The following is a 10,608-nucleotide window of genomic DNA, read 5'->3' on the forward strand; positions in this document are numbered from 1 at the left end:
GTTACATTCATATTTTTCATATTTTTATTTTTATTATTTTCTTTAGTTTGTATGCTGGCTGTAACTGCTTCCACATCTACATATGGCGGTGTACTTGCTTTCTCTTTTTTCTACTTATTTATTGTTGCTACAAGTTCAAACGGTTATTATGTTTTCGTTCTTGTCTTATATGACTTTGGTTAAACATACTACCTGCAATACCTCAGGATCAAAACCACCAACTCTAGGAAATGATGCCCTATCATTCATACGTACTCAATCATTACAAAAAGCCTCCGTGTGGGGAACATACTTCCTACTCATTATAATGAGCGGACCCTCTTGGCCTCTGCTCTCCAGCCTGAACCCAGGCTGCTGAACGCCTCTTGCATGCCCATCTGGCTCCCATTGTGGGCTTTTTTCACAACACACCAAATGGCCCACATGAGACAACGATGAAAAGTCCCTTCAAGTGCTTTTCACCCGCTCCTGCCTCCACTGGCCAGTACCATGACTCACTCCATTAATAAACCCCGTATACCCAGACTAGGCTCCTACCAGACCCCTCAGCACTGGAATTAATGAAGTATTAACAGAATTAATACCGCACCTTTTCCAGTGGAGGTTGCAGTGTTAGAATGTTTTCCTGAGAGAGTCAGCAAATAATTCCTTTACTTTTGGGTTTCTATCCACTGGAATTTTGTTGGATGAGAAACAACTTATCGATCACCCTATCCAGTGAATGTCCACCAAGAAACTCCTTGTGCGAAGTTTCTCCTTACTTACACAAATCACATCTGCATATGTTCTACACAGCACGTATGATGACGCAATTGCGTGAAATTATGCAAATGGTATCACGTTGCGCCGCGTATCACACACACTGACGTGCGGTCCAATCGCACAGCTTATAGATACTTGTTATCTATATGCCCTATGATCACAGGAGTTGAATTCTACTAGCTGCGCTCCACAGCCAAAAACACCAAAAACCTTAAATCAATACTTCACAATCTATCACGCTCCTCCGCAAGTTTCCTCACTACTTGCGTATTTCTCTATAACGTAAGGTCGCTAGCCTTCACGCCACTAAGCCTCTGCTAACTCAGTGTCTTCTACGGGAACCCGAATTGGTCATGGAGTTCAATGCATTCACACTTACTTTCAACCCACACTAATACACAATGTTTTCTGTACAGAAAATAACACTCCCTTTGATTGGTAGCTTGTCCCAGAGGTAGTATACTTTAAACAAAATATTATAGTAATCTGCTTTTAAAATCGGATAGTTACTTGTTAACTGTATACCTACAAATCTTTTATCCCACCGTTTAAATTTATTCCTATTGTGTGGTAAAACTTGCGCTTGCTACTTCACGCAACCGTGCGTGTTCTCGCGCCATATGTGCGTTTCCGTACGCTTACCTCACATACTTTTTCTACCGTACTACGTGTAGACTGTGCATTCGCACCTAAATATTCCACACTTATTATGATCAATGTAAGCAAAATTCTACTGCTCACTACACAATACACCTTTGTTCCTCACACCCGCTGGAAGTCGCCCACACGGGTAATCCTCCTTTGAGTGCTACCTGAAATTTTAGGCCAGAACTGCGTTTTGTGTTTTACAATTCACCCTCTTAAACAAATACACAAAATGTATAACAAATAAACGTATCCGATTCTATGCAGATCTATAATGACTATTGACTATAATTTAAATGCTATGATTCAGATTGGATAGCTATCTTGCAGAACATACACTGATATAAATATACACATTTTCTATAATAATATAACATATATATATATATACACACATTATTTACTCCACTTCTATGAAACCCCTCACCCCTTCAGTGCCTCTAATTTGCATATCAACAGAGTTTCATATGCTTGTTTTACCAAAGTAGTTGAACAGGTTAATAAACATTTCAATGCCTATCTTGTAGCAAACAGAGTTAACAAATCCTGGGAAAGGAAAAAAACTACTTTTTATATCTGTGTGTAATTCTTACATCAAGTATTCATCTCACTATTAACTCTCACTAGGCCCAATTGAAACTATTTGTAATTGACTATGGCATGGGTTTGTTAAATTCATTGGTAGCTTTTAAATGGTGTTGGATTTGTACATATATATTGTTTCTTTGTGACAAAGGAAACTGATTGCTTTAAACACACTGAAAGTCAGCTGTTAGCTAGGTGGATAGAGTGACCTGACCTAAAATAGCCACTGCTCCTCCCCATTTTCCAAGCCATGTGCATGAACAAAATGGCGGACACCATGCGGCTAGCTCTTTTGTCACAAAGAAATCACAAATTATACAAGCACCGGAAGTTTGTAACTTTAGGCCTGCATTAGCAGTATGCGAATAGGACGCAGCATGCTAACACAGCTATATCATACCTATGCACAAACTTTTAAATGCTCTTTAAATTTACTTAACAGATAAACAATCCAATCTGAATCAAACACAATATGACTTATTGAACCTTGTTTTGCAGCAATAAAAATACGCTTTAGTATTTTAAATATTGTGCCTTTTTTGTCATACTCACGCAACTCAGAAATATATTGTCCCTTGAATTTCATATCAGCGCATTACTGATAACGCAAAAAAACAAACGGCATGTGGTTCAGCAGTATCAAGATACATCCATCGTTAGCTGGTAGACCACAGCGGCGTCTGTACAGTGCATCATTAAGTACGTGATATCCCAGACAAGCACCCAACTGTGAAGTTCAGATTATTTCTAATAAATATTTAAAATGCCAGCGTTAATATATGCTGCGGACGCAAGGCGCATCTTATTACCATATATGATAAAAGTGCGCTGTACGTCGCAAACACTACATCCCTTAAGAGAAAACAAGCACTCGCACACATTGTATGAGTTCCAATGCTCAGTGATGTATATATTTGATATTAAAAGGATATACATACAATATAACACATATACAGTTTATATATGGTTACAGATTTACAATTACAATAAATAGTGGCAAACTGCTCTAATCAAGCTGGTTACAATCCTCAGATGCTGCGGGAGGGGGTTACTCTAGACAAGAAAAACAAAAGGGATTTTTCCCACGCACTCTGCTGGCTGTTAGTAAGAAGAACTATATACTATGTAATACTAGAAAATGTAGAGCTCTTTGTTACATATGTTTTGCAAAAGATATGATAAGCCTCCAGGCCACTTCACGGCTGCTCTATTACTGGAGGTCCCTAACTAAGCATAAGTCCAGGGCTTGGACCCCACAAAGTCGGCTCAGGCCCGACCACCCTAGGGCAGCACACCATTGAGATACTAAAGTGTTAATATGTGTTAAGAAAGAAGCAGACGCTATGGGTTAGAAAGTGCTACAAAAATAAACGTGTTAATAAAATACTCCAAAGAGTAATATTAGTGAAAAAATAGGAGTGTTACATAAGTGCTAAATAAATAATATGGCGTGCTACCCCAAGGTAGCCCAGTCACACCAGACCTGGGGGGTACCACTCCCCAAACTCACACACAGCATAATAATAATAATATCCACTATGGGTCATACAATTGCTTAATGTACGGCCACATGATAATGGCACATACAAAACATATCCAGATTGAGAGCTAGCTTACCTGGAGGCACCCCTGTATCCTCCAAATGGCACCACAGGACCCAGCATGCCCTCCTAATGCTGGCTCCATCTATGCCTCTCTGAACTGCAATAAATAATGGCAAACTGCTCTAATCAAGCTGGTAACAATCCTCAGGTGCTGCGGGAGGGGGTTACTCTAGACAAGAAAAACAAAAGGGATTTTTCCCACGCACTCTGCTGGCTGTTAGTAAGAAGAACTATATACTATGTAATACTAGAAAATGTAGAACTCTTCGTTACATATGTTTTGCAAAAGATATGACAAGCCTCCAGGCCACTTCACGGCTGCTCTATTACTGGAGGTCCCTAACTAAGCATAAGTCCAGGGCTTGGACTCCACAAAGTCGGCTCAGGCCCGACCACCCTAGGGCAGCACACCATTGAGATACTAAAGTGTTAATATGTGTTAAGAAAGAAGCAGAAGCTATGGGTTAGAAAGTGCTACAAAAATAAGGGTGTTAATAAAATACTCCAAAGAGTAATATTAGTGAAAAAATAGGAGTGTTACATAAGTGCTAAATAAATAATATGGTGTGCTACCCCAAGGTAGCCCAGTCACACCAGACCTGGGGGGTACCACTCCCCAAACTCACACACAGCATAATAATAATATCCACTATGGGTCATACAATTGCTTAATGTACGGCCACATGATAATGGCACATACAAAACATATCCAGATTGAGAGCTAGCTTACCTGGAGGCACCCCTGTATCCTCCAAATGGCACCACAGGACCCAGCATGCCCTCCTAATGCTGGCTCCATCTATGCCTCTCTGAACTGCAATAAATAGTGACAAACTGCTCTAATCAAGCTGGTAACAATCCTCAGGTGCTGCGGGAGGGGGTTACTCTAGACAAGAAAAACAAAAGGGATTTTTCCCACGCACTCTGCTGGCTGTTAGTAAGAAGAACTATATACTATGTAATACTAGAAAATGTAGAGCTCTTCGTTACATATGTTTTGCAAAAGATATGATAAGCCTCCAGGCCACTTCACGGCTGCTCTTTTACTGGAGGTCCCTAACTAAGCATAAGTCCAGTATATAGTTCTTCTTACTAACAGCCAGCAGAGTGCGTGGGAAAAATCCCTTTTGTTTTTCTTGTCTAGAGTAACCCCCTCCCGCAGCACCTGAGGATTGTTACCAGCTTGATTAGAGCAGTTTGCCATTATTTATTGCAGTTCAGAGAGGCATAGATGGAGCCAGCATTAGTTGGGCATGCTGGGTTCTGTGGTGCCATTTGGAGGATACAGGGGTGCCTCCAGGTAAGCTAGCTCTCAATCTGGATATGTTTTGTATGTGCCATTATCATGTGGCCGTACATTAAGCAATTGTATGACCCATAGTGGATATTATTATTATTATTATGCTGTGTGTGAGTTTGGGGAGTGGTACCCCCCAGGTCTGGTGTGACTGGGCTACCTTGGGGTAGCACGCCATATTATTTATTTAGCACTTATGTAACACTCCTATTTTTTCACTAATATTACTCTTTGGAGTATTTTATTAACACCCTTATTTTTGTAGCACTTTCTAACCCATAGCTTCTGCTTCTTTCTTAACACATATTAACACTTTAGTATCTCAATGGTGTGCTGCCCTAGGGTGGTCGGGCCTGAGCCGACTTTGTGGGGTCCAAGCCCTGGACTTATGCTTAGTTAGGGACCTCCAATAATAGAGCAGCCGTGAAGTGGCCTGGAGGCTTATCATATCTTTTGCAAAACATATGTAACGAAGAGCTCTACATTTTCTAGTATTACATAGTATATAGATTTACAATTACACAGGAAGCAGTTGTTACAAAAGAATCCATACAGTTACAGCCACAGACAGCTTACATACATTACCCTTTCCCATAGAACATTTCCTCCATTTCTCCCTCTCTCTTAATGCTCAGTGAACAGTCGTCTCCATCTTTAGATCTCCCTCTACAGTGAACAGACAGCAACTGGAACAGCAACCAGCAAAAAGAGCTTCTTGTGTGTCTGGAATCACCTATGTGCTGTGTTTATTGGGGGAATACAGGTCTGGGACTGAGTCTTCTGTTATTGGTCCAGGGGAGGGAACTTTCTCATTCATGATGTGTTATTGGTCAGTTCATATGCAAGCAACGTCCAGCCTTGAAGATGCAGGAATGTCTTTTGTTCTCATTTGAATTGTGGCTTCATATTCATACATTCAATCATAACTACTCATTGCAATGTGCTACAATCTAATCACAGGTTTCAAATTAACACACTCATTCCCCTGATTATTTTGACACCAAGCATGACATGTTTATCTTGTTCCGTTCCATTAATACATATACATGATGTTATACTCTAATATATCATTTAATACATTATAATGTCTGGTGCTTGACATGTTTAATTTTTGTGTGGTATGAAATATGTGTTGAATATATCTTTGTGGCTTGTCTGTGTGAATGCATATGCTACCATATATCGCTGTGCATGCTGCATGTATTCGCACGCACAGCGACTCATCTGTTTGGAGTTTGTATGTTTTCTGTAAGTAATATTTTTTATTTCGCCAGTGCTGACCCGGACAATCACTAATGCAAACCTCTCCAGATACCGATGTTCATAGTCCACAGATCCTTCTTGAAAGACAAGCAGTAAACTGGTTACTCCTCTCCCCTAATTGCTCCCAAACATCTTCAATTGCTTGCACTCTTTAGGAGTACATTTCCCATCCTTCTATTCCAGCTGGACATCACAGGGAAATACTGTATGACATTCTTTTCCATGGAAAGGCTTTTATTATGGAACCTTGAAACAAGGAGGAATTAATTATCTCTGTTTTGTACTTTGCTGTTGAAATCACTAATGTTTGCAGCTGAGCCGTTTCACTTTCCACTCATTCTGGCATTGCCACCTTTGACTAAAACTTTGGGATGTTTTCAAGACTGTACAAATACAAAAACATTACAATTTACTGTTCTCTAATTGAATGTTTGTGTGTAGTTGGTCAGACAACTCATAAGCATCCACAGGTGACTCATATACATTCTGTAGAACTTCCACATGTCTCTAAGGTCACATTGTCTTTGTTTCTTCTGGTAGCCCTAATCACTTCTACGACTGGTCCCTTCTGCTGTTCAGTCTATAGTCATTCTTCAAAGTGCGATGTTATGTTGCCTCTGTACCCTTAACCTTTCACCTTGTCAATAGTGTGGGTGCATTTTGGAAGAACCCTCCATCCCACAATAATCTGTGTGCCTTCACAACTGTCATGTCGAGGCCTTTTATCATTACTTGTGTTGTTGTCTAGCAATGGTGCTTCGTATTAGTCAAACATACTTCTTTCAGGGCTTAGCCTGGAAGGCCATGGAGTAAGACGCATATCACCGCGCTCTCCAACCCTAACACCTTGACCACTACCCTGTAGCCACCTTTGGGATCTCAACTGCTCTGTCCTGGCCTGCCTAGATCTTCCCTGCTCTCCTGGGGTTCACTCTGCCCTCACTGTGCCCACTGCTGCAGTATATGTTGGGCAGTGCATCTAACGGCCTCCTGACTGGGGCCCTGCTTTCTTCCACATCACAACTCTGCTGGGCTTTGGGCTCTGATGCCTCCACTCTGCCTCCAGAAGTGTGATGTTGGACGGACAACTCCTGCATTCCTGACTGTTTTCTGACTGACTCTGGGAACCTCCCTAGTGACAGGTGGAGCCAGCATCTTGCAGCCCTGGAGCTCCAATTGGCTGCCATCTTGTCTGCATGTCCTCAGCTAGTGGTTCTCCTGTGGGGGTCTGCAGTCCGCTGATCCTGTGTCCAGTATATCCTAGCACCTTCCCTCTCCTCCACCTTTTAACATTGAGGTGTTCTGAGCTGTGGACTCTTCTGACTGGCCCTGGGCAGGGTAAACTGCTTGTGTTGTTGTTTTTTTCACCTACACTTATACTTGCCTGTGGCTCATGCTGTGGTGAAAGATCCGGTGCTCATGGGCTGTGCATTCCTCTTTTCCTTTGAATGAGCTTACCTAGAAGCAACTTCCACTGTGTGTGCATTTGTGAGAGGCATTGTATGGGATCAGCATTTGGAAGGCATTCTGGGTCCTGTAGTGCTAATTGGAGATCCCAGGGGTGGCTCCTAGATAAACGAGCCCTCAATTTGGATATATTTATGTATGGGCCTTTATCATGAGGCCTTACAATAGACAATTACATGGCCCTAAGTGGGCACTGGTATCATGCAGTGTAGGGACTGCTGATAATCAGAGAAGCCGTGAAGGGGCTCGGCAGCTTACCATGTATTTGCAAATATATGCAACAAATATCTCTGAATTTCTATCACCATATAGTTCTCAAGTATTGTTGCAAGTACTATTTAGTGTGCAGGGGATAAATCCACAGGTTACTCAGGATGGCCAGGATGTTCATGCTGCCAGGGCTAGGAATGCTGCGCTGGAAGATCCAGACCCTGTCCTCGGCCCACTCCTCTGTGTCACCTGGCCTCGGCACGCCTGCAAAATATGCCAACTCAACCCCCCCCCCGTTTTGTAGAATGCTACAAAACATATCCTGTACGTGAAATTTGATGGCATAAAATAGATATCATTATAATATATTATTATAAATATCAAAACCAAAATTATTTAGCATAATAATATTATTATTATTATTATTATTATTATTATTATTATTATCATTAAACATTGTTTACTTGGGGTGATTTTAGTGGTGTCATGTAAAGTGATAGCAGCTGTCTAGTCCTGTTCCCCGAGCAGCTTTATCTACATGCAGGATTACTTGATTGTCTTTGACGTATATGGGAGAGCAGCTGAGTAGGCACATTCCTAATCCGTTACATCACAGAACAGGTGTGATTGCAGCATACGAGGGGACGCAAAAAAAATAAAAAAATCAGTTTAACTGTGACAAAAGGGGGGGGAGCAGGGGACACATTTATTAGGGTCACCACCCTGCAGCTCACTTTGCCCCTCCCCCCCCTCCCCCAATTTTTTTTTTTAATTAAACTGATTCCCAAATGTCTTTGTTTTTTTTCTGTTTTTTTTTAGTTCAATTCATCAAAATGTGTCCCAATGTGCTCCGGTATGTTCAGCCATCTGGGATGGAGCATCTGGGGATTAACTGGCCTTGAGCCAAATTTTGCTATGGTGCCCAATGATGCCAGTCTTATGCCCGCTGGGGAGGGATCAATGCCGGTTCATTCCCATCTCCAAGTGCATTGGGCAATGCCAGGGCGACTCTGTTTCCCATCCCAGGGGTGTGGAAATGTCTGCAAGTATAAAAGGTGGGGATGGCTCAGGCGTATCCAGTCTCTAGGTCGACCACACTCAGGTCGACAGTCATTAGGTTGACCACTATTGGTCGACATGCATTAGGTCAACGTGGTCTCTAGGTCGACATGGTTACTAGGTCGACATGTAGTACTGTAGGTCGACATGGGAAAAGGTTGACATGAGATTTTCACTTTTTTTTTTCTTTTTTTTTTACTTTTTCATACTTTACGATCCACGTGGACTACGATTGGGAATAGTAACCTGTGCCGAGCGCAGTGAGGCACCTTGCCCGATGCATGGCAAGCGAAGCGAGCCATGTGCGGGGACACGGTGCCCTAATTGGTGTTCGTGGTCACTTTACGAAGAAAACCACACAAAAAAACAACAACCTCATGTCGACCTTTTTCCATGTCGACCTAATGACTGTGTCGACCTATTTCAGGTGTTAACCTAGTCACTGTTGACCAATAGTGGTCGACCTAATGACTGTCGACCTAAGTGTGGTCGACCCTATGATCCGCACCCAACGCAGGAGGTAGGGAGTAAGCTGATGATGGGAATCACTGTTCTGATTGGCTGAATCAGGCACATTGCTTTTTATTACACACACTGTAGTCTTCTGTTCTGTATTGCATTAGTCTATGTATTTACCATGGGGTGATGGGCCACCTGCTCCACAGACACACGTCTGATAGGAGGGAAGGGGCATGGAAATGTATATTTAAGGTTAATTTGTTTATAATTAAGGCTATGGGGATTTAGTTATCCTTCTTGCCCAAAGTGCTAACATTTTTAGCTATGGCCTGCCCAGAAGGTGCTTCAACCAACCTTGGGGGCCGTCTGGCGGCGTTTCTAGAGTGGAGGGGACCCGTGTGCAGACTCCGTGTGTGGGCCCCCTTCCTCTCTTGTAGCCGTCACCGCCGCTGCTAGCGCTCTCAGCGCTAAGACTCTGGCACAGTGCCAGAGTCTACAACACATGCGCAGGACTCCAAAAAATGGCCGCCGCGCCATTTTTCCAGAGTCCTATGCATACGCTGTAGACTCTTGCACTGTTCCAGAGTCTCTAGTGCTCAGTGCTCTAGCAGCGGTGGTGACGGCTACGGGAGAGAAGGGGGCTCACACACATTCACCGATGGACGCCGGAAAGGTAAGTATAGAAGAAATGGGGGCAGTGTGTGCGGTGTGGGCCCCCTCTGGACTCAGGGGCCCGTGTGCACCGCACACACTGCACCCATTATAGGTACGCCAGTGGGGCCGCCTTATCGTTTGCAGCAAGATCCTTACAGCCTGAGGGGCTACGTGGTCTATTTAGTAAAATTAAAAAATGACTTTTCTCCAGCATTTTAGCTAATGAAAGCCTAAAATACATAGAATATAATTTTCTGATTTAGTATACATAAAATGCAGAGAAATCACTGGTTTCTCCGCCTTTTCATTTGTAGCTGCAGTCCCTTAGGTTTCAAATGCTATTTATATGGCTGAGAGAAGCGATGTTTATCTCAAAAACATAACGCCAACACTGGATAGCACTGTGGGGTCTATTCATGAAGCAGTGAAAAGTGTGGAGATGTGAGCCAGTGGAGAAGTTGCCCATGGCAACCAATCAGCTGCTACGTATAATTTTATAGAATGCACTTTATAAATGTTACCTCAACACTGATTGGTTGCCGTGGGCAACTTCTCCACTGGCCCACTTCTCCACTTTTTTCACTGCTTTATGAATAGACCCCA

Source organism: Pseudophryne corroboree, chromosome 7 (genome assembly GCF_028390025.1).
Source record: "Pseudophryne corroboree isolate aPseCor3 chromosome 7, aPseCor3.hap2, whole genome shotgun sequence".
NCBI classification, from domain to species: Eukaryota; Metazoa; Chordata; class Amphibia; order Anura; family Myobatrachidae; genus Pseudophryne; species Pseudophryne corroboree.